Source organism: Eretmochelys imbricata, chromosome 9, assembly GCF_965152235.1.
Source record: "Eretmochelys imbricata isolate rEreImb1 chromosome 9, rEreImb1.hap1, whole genome shotgun sequence".
Classification (NCBI taxonomy): Eukaryota; Metazoa; Chordata; order Testudines; family Cheloniidae; genus Eretmochelys; species Eretmochelys imbricata.
In genome coordinates, this window is record NC_135580.1 from 67333966 (window position 1) to 67342595 (window position 8630).

The window sequence follows — 8630 nt, forward strand, 5'->3', positions numbered from 1 at the left end:
AACTTTCATTGCTTGCTATGGGAAAGGATGGCACTGTAGTTTGAAACCATGCCCACATGTTACAAAGGCGGAAGAAACCAACCCTGTGTACCAAAAGGTTTACCATGGCTGCCTGGAGACCGAATTCTGTTGCTCAGTCACTTGTGATGTGTCACCATACCGGCAGGTGCTCAATATAAAAGGCAAACTGCGACCTTGTACCTAAAGTACACGTGCTGTCTGCTGTGAATTGCTTGATTCACTGTGAAAGAGTCTCCCTTTTGTTATCAGAAATGTGTCATCTTAAATTTTACTCTCCCTTTTTATCTTCCCCCAGGTGCAAAAGTTTCTATGCTCCCCCTATCATCCTCGTCCCTGAGGTTATTGCAGATTAGAAGGCGAAGAAAACGCACTCGCGATGACATGTTTTCCGAGCTCACACAGTCCTCCAGCACTGATAAGGCACAGGTTAGGGCACAGGAGGCATTCAGTGGCAGAGGCCAGGAAAGCATTAAGTGAGCGCAAAGAGCAAAGGCAGAAGGTGATGCTGAGGCTAATGGCAGAGCAAACGGACATGATGAAGGGTCTGTTGGAGCTGCAGGAAAGCCAACAAGAGCACAGACCCCTGCTGCATCCATTGTATAACGACCTGCCCTCCTCCCCAAGTTCCATATCCTCCTCACCCAGATCCCCAAGGATGTGGGGTGGGGAGGCTCCGGGCACCCAAGCACTCCACTACAGAGGATGGCCAAGCAACAGAAGGCTATCATTCAAACAGTTTTTTGATTTGTAGTGTGGCTACAAGAAGCAGTGTGGCCTTGTCCTTCTCTCCTCCTGCAACCCACCCCACCTGGGCTACCTTGTCAGTTATCTCACTTTTTTTTAATTAAGAAAGAAAGAATGCATGGTTTCAAAACGATAGTGACTTTATTTCCTTTGCCAGCTGTGATCGAAGGGGGGAGGGTGGTTGGTTTACAGGGAATTAAAATCAACGAAGGGGGCGGGTTTGCAGCAAGGAGAAACACGCACAACTATCACATCGTAGCCTGGCCAGTCATGAAATTGGGTTTCAAAGCCTCTCTGATGCGCAGCACACCTAGCTGTGCTCTTCTAATCGCCCTGGTGTCTGGCTGCTCAAAATCGGTCACCAGGCAATTTGCCTCAACCTCCCTCCCTGCCATAAACGTCTCCCTCTTACTCTCACAGATATTATGGAGCAAGCAGCAATAACAATGGGAATACTGGTTGTGCTGAGGTCTAACCTAGTCAGCAAAGAGTGCCAGCGAGCTTTTAAACATCCAAAGGTACATTCTACCACCATTCTGCACTTGCTCAGCCTATAATTGAACTGCTCCTTACTACTGTCCAGGCTGCATGTGTACAGCTTCATGAGCCATGGGAGCAAGGGGTAGGCTGGGTCCCCAAGGATAGCTATTGGCATTTCAACATCCCCAACTGCAATTTTCCGGTCTGGGACGTAAGTCCCTTCTTGCAACTGCTCGAATAGCCCAGAGTTCCTAAAGATGAGAGCGTCATGCACCTTTCCCGGCCATCTCACGCTGATGTCGGTGAAACATCCCTTGTGATCCACCAGTGCTTGCAGCACCATTGAGAAGTACCCCTTCCAGTTTACATACTGGTTGGGAAGGTGGTCTGGTGCCAAGATAGAGATATGCATTCTGTCTAAAGCCCCACCACAGTTAGGGAACCCCATTACAGCAAAGCCCTCTACTATGACCTGCACATTTCCCAGAGTCACTACCCTTGATAGCAGAATGTCAGTAACTGCATTGGCTACTTGGATCACAGCAGTCCCCACAGTAGACTTGCCCACCCCAAATTGCAGTCAGGCATTGCAAGCTTGCACAGGGCTATCGCCACTTGCTTCTCAACTGTCAGGGCAGCTTTCATCTTGGTATTCCCGCACTTCAGGGCAGGGGAAAGCAACTCGCAAAGTTCCAGGCAAGTGGCTTTACGCATGCGAAAGTTTCGCAGCCACTGTGAGTCATCCCATACTTGCAACACTACGCGGTCCTACCGGTCTGTGCTTGTTTGCTGGGCCCAGAATCGGCATTCCACTGTATCAACCAGCCCCACTGCCACCATGATGTCCCAATTGCCACATCCCATGCTTTCAGGAACAACTTTGTCCATGTTCTCCTCACAATCATCCTCATGCTGGCATCTCTTAGCCCCATTCTGCATATACTGCAGGATAATGCATGAAGTGTTTACAATTCTCACAACAGCAGTGGTGAGCTGAGCTGGATTCATGCTTGCCGTGGTATGGTGTCTGCATGGGTAACCCAGGAAAAAAGGCATCAAATGTTTGTCTGCCATTGCTTTCATGGAGGGAGGGAGGGAGAGGTGACTGACGACACTCTCGACAATGTTTTTGGCCCATCAGGCATTGGGAGCTTAACCCAGAATTCCAGTGGGCAGTGGAGACTGCGGGAACTGTGGGATAGCTATCCACAGTGCACCTCTCTATAAGTCGATGCTAGCCACAGTATTGAGGACACACTCCGCCAACTTAATATGCTTAGTGGGGACTTACACAATCGACTGTATAAAATAGATTTCTAAAAATCGACTTCTATAAAATTGACCTAATTTCGTAGTGTAAACATACCCCAAGTTAATGAATGGAGAAATGTAAAAATATCTTCAACTCAAGACAGAATAGCAGTTTGAAGGCCAAGGTAATGACTTCATAATGGAGGAACAGCTTAGCCTCTGATCATGTGCGCAAATCATTCTGGTTGCATACAGAAAAATGCTATATTAGGGTGAAAAATTCAGGTCCGATTCCATTGCTGGTTGAATGACAAGTGAAGCTAACTACTTGTCTTTTAAACTATAAGCAATGTAGAAAAGGGATTCTTACATTCCGTGTATATGGAGCTGAGGATAATGGGGCCCTGGCCCTGGCTGGGCCCTTGAAGGTGTTAGTGGAATATAAACAAAACCAAGGATAGGTCTCAAACAAGTGTAGTGAGTGTTTGGCAGGTAACACACAGGTGATGATGCAGAGGTTAGCAGAAAGGTAGAGTTATTGTCAAATGACAGGCAAGCATGCTGCAAGGAGAAACCAGGGACTGGATTTTCATGAGTGCAGCACCCCATGGCTCTCATTTAGGTACCTAAAATAGTCATGTCTTCACAAGTGCTTTGTATTCAGCAACTTCTATTATACTCAGAGGACTCAAAATTTGGCCCCAGATATTTTTCATGTGTCCAAAATGTAATATATCCAGAGATGAGGGCTGAAGGCACGTTAGAAGACTGTTAAGAGGTATTAGTAGCAAGTGGTAGGTAGAAGCTGCTAAACTTTAGATCATGTATTGTGCACCGTAAACTCTGTTTTCAAACCGCTACAGAAAGCGACTATAATCACGGTGTATATCACATGGAACTTCAATGGCTCTTGCAGTCTCGAGTTTTTTCAGAGATATTAAACTTATATGTAGAGTAGGTTGAAGGGGTGAGATGCTATGGTGTGAACTAGTCCATTTTATTAATGCCACTCTTTTAACAGCACTGGAACTTAACTTGAAAATTATCAAGTTCTGGTTATCTCATTCATCAGTCAGGAACTGAGTACTATCGCAATAACTAAATTGAAACCAACAGTAAATTATGGTAAAACATGGGGCAGAGCGGGGGGGGGGGGGGGGCGGCGCGCAGAGAATGGATGAGTTCGTCTTTCTGACACTATACTGCAGAGTTCAAATGTTTAAGATCTTATATAGCAACACAGATTGACTTTTCTTCCCCCCAAAATTTCTGTGTTTGAGAACAGCTGAATGGTGTGTGTGGACACACAAAGCCAACTAAATCATCTAAAGCAACTTTGAGAACAGTCAGATGTGCAGTGGTTGCCATCACGAAATCAATTTTGGTTAACATTGGGATGGGGCTGATGTAATTAATATCTCATTTAGAATTCAAAACATAACTGCAGAATCTCAGCATCATATGGTAATGATTGGTAAATGCTGACACTTCAGTGACAACCACTGTAATTACCCTGCTGTCAAATACTCTGTGAAACTACTCTTCAGTAAACCAAATCCTCGCTCCTCTAGGACAGTGGCTCTCAAACTAGGGCCGCTGCTTGTTCAGGGAAAGCCCCTGGCTGTCCGGGCCAGTTTGTTTACCTACCGTGTCGCAGGTTTGGCTGATTGCGTCTCCCACCTGTCATGGTTCGCCGCTCCAGGCCAATGGGGGCTGCAGGAAGGGCGGCCAGCACATCCCTTGGCCCGCACCGCTTCCCGCAGCCCCCATTGGCCTGGAGTGGTGAACCGTGGTCAGTGGGAACCGCAATCAGGTAAACAAACTGGCCCAGCCCACCAGGGGCTTTCCCTGAAGAAGTGGCGGCCCTAGTTTGAGAACCACTGCTCTAGGATACACAGAATTCAGATAACTGCCTAAGGTGAAACTTAGAACTGAGGTCTTGGAGTATATGTTTTAATGATGTTTATGACATCCCCTATTAAAGCTTCCATCTAGTGCTTCTTGTGTAAATCAGGCTTTTGCAATTATTCTGTCCTATAAACTGATCCAGCTTACAAGTTGATCTGATGTCGCAGCAGTTCTATCAAAGCCTACTGTGTACACTGAGAAACTCCTAAACTACAGGCTGTATTCTTTGGTTTTTTTTTTATTTTTTATTGCTTGATGGTGTGCTTGTCAGAAGCAGATAAACTCTTCAAAGAGAAAAAGGGACTAGTTATTTCTTTTGAGGCAGATTTCTCATTACAGTGCTCCTGAAATGCTGTAGCACAATCACTTCCTTAGTGTGAGTCCACATTGCCACTAATATGTCTCCTGTAAAAAAACACTGTGTGCGGCTAGTATTGTAATATCCTCCTGTGCTCCTTGTGAACTTCAAAAAAGGGCTGACATTTTTTATTTTGAATGAGAGTTCAGTCTCAACATCAATATAGAGAAGGCATATCTGTAAGATGATGTATCAAAAGTTGCCATTCAGCACCATTATTTAAGGGGCCTTGTCTTAAATTTCCAGGGGATGGAATGGGAGGTGGGAGAGAATGAGGAATTTGGTCCCTGATATGCTTATCACCCTGAAAATGTGAGTCACAAATGGTATACCCTGGATAACAAGTAAGGCAAGCAACTTGACAACAGCCTAATTGCAAGATGGTTAAATTCAGTGGTCTCATGAGAGCAATTACTAGAAACAGCCGTGAAAGCAGCTAGCAACACACAGCTGGAAGAATATATTCCAGAGCTTAATGTTTTTGTCCTGTAAGTTCAGTCAGATCCCTTGTGTAACTATTGATGTTGGATATGCTGATTGGCAGGAAGGATGAGAGCTGAAAACATGTTAACATGAAAAAGAAAGGGCAGTGCTGAAATGGGAAATAAGCCCGGTGGCTTGTTTCATAATGCCATGTGAGGGACTTGAGCATAACTCTTCTAGTTCCCGTCCCTATATTGTTCTGACGGCCAGGGACCCTAAGAGTGTGTATTGAAGATAGGCAATGTTGTGGGGCTCTGAAAGTGGTTCTGCCATTCTCTCCCACTGGCAGGAACAGAAGGTCAGGGAAGCATAAGTGTATGGGGAGATAGGGTGGTAGTCAATTCTATGAGATGCATGCAAGGAGTCCTCAGAAGAAATGCTAACGTCAGTATAAAAATTTAAAACTGTACAGTAAATCATCCTGCAATTTCACAGTAATTAGCTAAACATACTTAAATTGTAGACTGACAGCTGCTACATACATATAAACTGGGCTTAACTTGGAAGTGCCAGGTCTCATAGATAAGACACTTTCATGCTAGAAAATTTCTCGTCACCTCACTCTTTATATGCCAAACAAATTGCTTTACCACACTCAGTTTATTAACTTTCTTTTTTTCTATTGTTGGGTTCAAAGATGGCATCCAGTGATCATCAGCGAGACAACTACTCTTGGTGGCAAGTCCGAACTGTGACATAAGGCTAGCCCTTGCTGCCATCAGTTATATTATCCTCGAATGAAGGGCCTTCAGCCTTTGGCAGTTTTACATCTGGAGGAGGGATGTGTACATAGGAATGTGAGCTGGCCTGTGTGTGTAATATTTTAGCACCATGTAATTCTTTATTTTCTGAAATGTACATTAAATAAAATTGAATGGAAATAGGGCTAATCTCTAAAAGGGAATCACAACTGGCAATAAGCTCTTCTTGAACTTCTATATATTCAGATACATAAACAAATTACTTTTTAATAGTGTGATCTGCTGATTTCCGGTTAGATTAGTGCAGTAGGTGCCAAATTATCCTTTTAGGAAGGGGAGATGGTGTAACTGGATGAAGTTCTGCTTCTGTTATGAAAATTCAGGTACTTGTCTCTTTGATATGATGATTCAGAGTTCTGGGCAAACGAAATCTTTTTGAGCTCTTAAGTTAACCCCGTGGATGTGGGATGTTGACAGTAAGTTTCTCTACTTTGACTGCTATTCCCTAATAACTGAGTAACCCTGACTACAGTTCAGCTTACTTCTCAGTTCATTGAAAGGCAAGAGTTGCTAATACTTGAGAAAAGCATCACAATACAACCACCATAAACTAGTCATATGAGACTGAAAAGTGACTTCATTTGTACCTAATAAAACATAGGCTGAAGAATATACTCAAACCAAAATAATCACAGTAGTCCAAACATAAACTCTCCCATCACCAAATAGAATTCTGTTTCATAAATCTTGTTTATTTCAGGAGTACTGATGAGAGAGTTCTGGGAAATAGCTTTGTACAGATTTGCTCATATTTTTCCTTTTATTTTGTGTTCAAAGATGAGTGAATTGTTAGAATTCAGTTTTTTATTTCAAAGTATAAAATGGAAAACCATAACAATGACAAAAAGAAAAGGAGTACTTGTGGCGCCTTAGAGACTAACCAATTTATTTGAGCATAAGCTTTCGTGAGCTTCAGACTTCGAGTGAGCTGTAGCTCACGAAAGCTTATGCTCAAATAAATTGGTTAGTCTCTAAGGTGCCACAAATACTCCTTTTCTTTTTGCGAATACAGACTAACACGGCTGTTACTCTGAAACATAACAATGACAGTGGTTTAGTGCATGTACATGTTTAAGCTGAATAGAAGAAAATGGGCAAAGTACACTTAGTAAGGTTGGACCTAGCATGTAGACATGAAGCTTTTTTATAGTGGTGCATTGCATATGAAGGCAGTAAAAAATGGAAGCCATCTGTAATTACTGACTATCACAAGTACCATGGAAGAGGTAAGAAATGTTAATTTTGATAATATGGGGAACATGAATTAGTTTAAACTTTTTTAGACAAAGCTCATGGAGCTCTAGTAATGTTCTGTAGTAGAATTAAATTGCTATTGTAACAAAATCAGATCTAACAGTCCTAAAAGAGTGATTGAATGCAGGTACATCAGTCTTAGAATGGTTAAAGTCCTTTTTCCTGTGAACTGAAAGTGGTTACCTCAGGTTAATTATGGACACCTGAGTCCAATTAAGGGCAACCTGTGCTCTGTTTTTTTCCTTAAATTCTCTTCAAGTGAGAAAGAGGAGGGAAGAGAAACAGGTTGCAGAAGAGGAAAAGACTTCTTCTAGGTAAAGGGCTTTTTTCCTTTGTAAGGGAAATATTGTGTTTATTTCTGATTTGGGTCAGGGCCTTGGTTTCCAGCATAGCTGGGTCCAGAGGGGGTTAGAAAAGGTGGCTGGTAACTGTTAGCCAGCATAACAAGAGTCAGTAGTTCAGTGGGAATCAGGGTATGTATTTCTCTTGTTTAAAGAAACCTCTCTGGCCAATCCTATCCTGTAATTAAACCAGTGTTAAGAATTAAACCTGCAGAACAGGACTGATTTCCTCCAGGCCCCCCTAATGCCAGAGGAAGAAAAGCTGAATTTTGATGAGATGAAAGAGGTTGCTGCCTTATATGATCTTATCAGTTTAATATCTGATATGTCCTTTATTCGAGGACTGTATATTAAATTGATTTTTGGAACAGGGGGATGGAATAGGAGCTTGCTCTGTTCACCCCATGCATTGACCTGGTATTGCACTGCTTCCAGGAACGGGAAAAAAATGATACTGAGTTCCAGGAAGTGCAGCCCAGGGGAAATGTATGGGGGAGGGGATGCTCAAAGTAGGAGCAGCAGAAGTGCTCTAAAAGTGGGGAGGGGGCACTGAACGGTGGCTCCGCCCCTATGCCATGGTGCCCTGAGGCTCCACCCCGCACCGCCCTTTCCCCTGAACGCCCACCCTCATGCTACCCCTTTCTATGAGGACCTGTTCCTGTGCCGCCTCTCCCTCCCCGTACTCTTCCCCCGCTTGCTCTTCTCCACCCCCTCCTTCCATTGCTCGCCCTTATCCCTGCCCCCCGCTCCAGCACCCATGGTTCAAAGCTAGCTTTGATACCTTTGCATCTTCAAGATTCTGGATTCAGGGGCTGAACTGGCCTCCACTGTAAAAAAAAAAAAAAAAAAAAAAAAAAAGGGGTGGGGGGTGGAGAAAAAGAAGAGAAAAAAAAAGTAACCCTGGGTCTGCTTTCAAATTTATGGCAGCCTGCCAAGACTATGCCATAGTCTGGAGTGGCTCCAAAAACTCAGTAGCAGTGTGCCTGACGGAAGCTGGCCGTACTGAAAAAGGGCAGTTGGCCCCTGCCA

At 43.8% G+C, this 8630-nt stretch overlaps 1 pseudogene; it reads left to right on the forward strand.

Annotated features, from left to right (window-relative positions):
- The first annotated feature begins 7887 nt into the window (after positions 1 to 7887).
- Positions 7888 to 8051, forward strand: LOC144270692 (U2 spliceosomal RNA; annotated as a pseudogene).
- Positions 8052 to 8630: the final 579 nt, after the last annotated feature.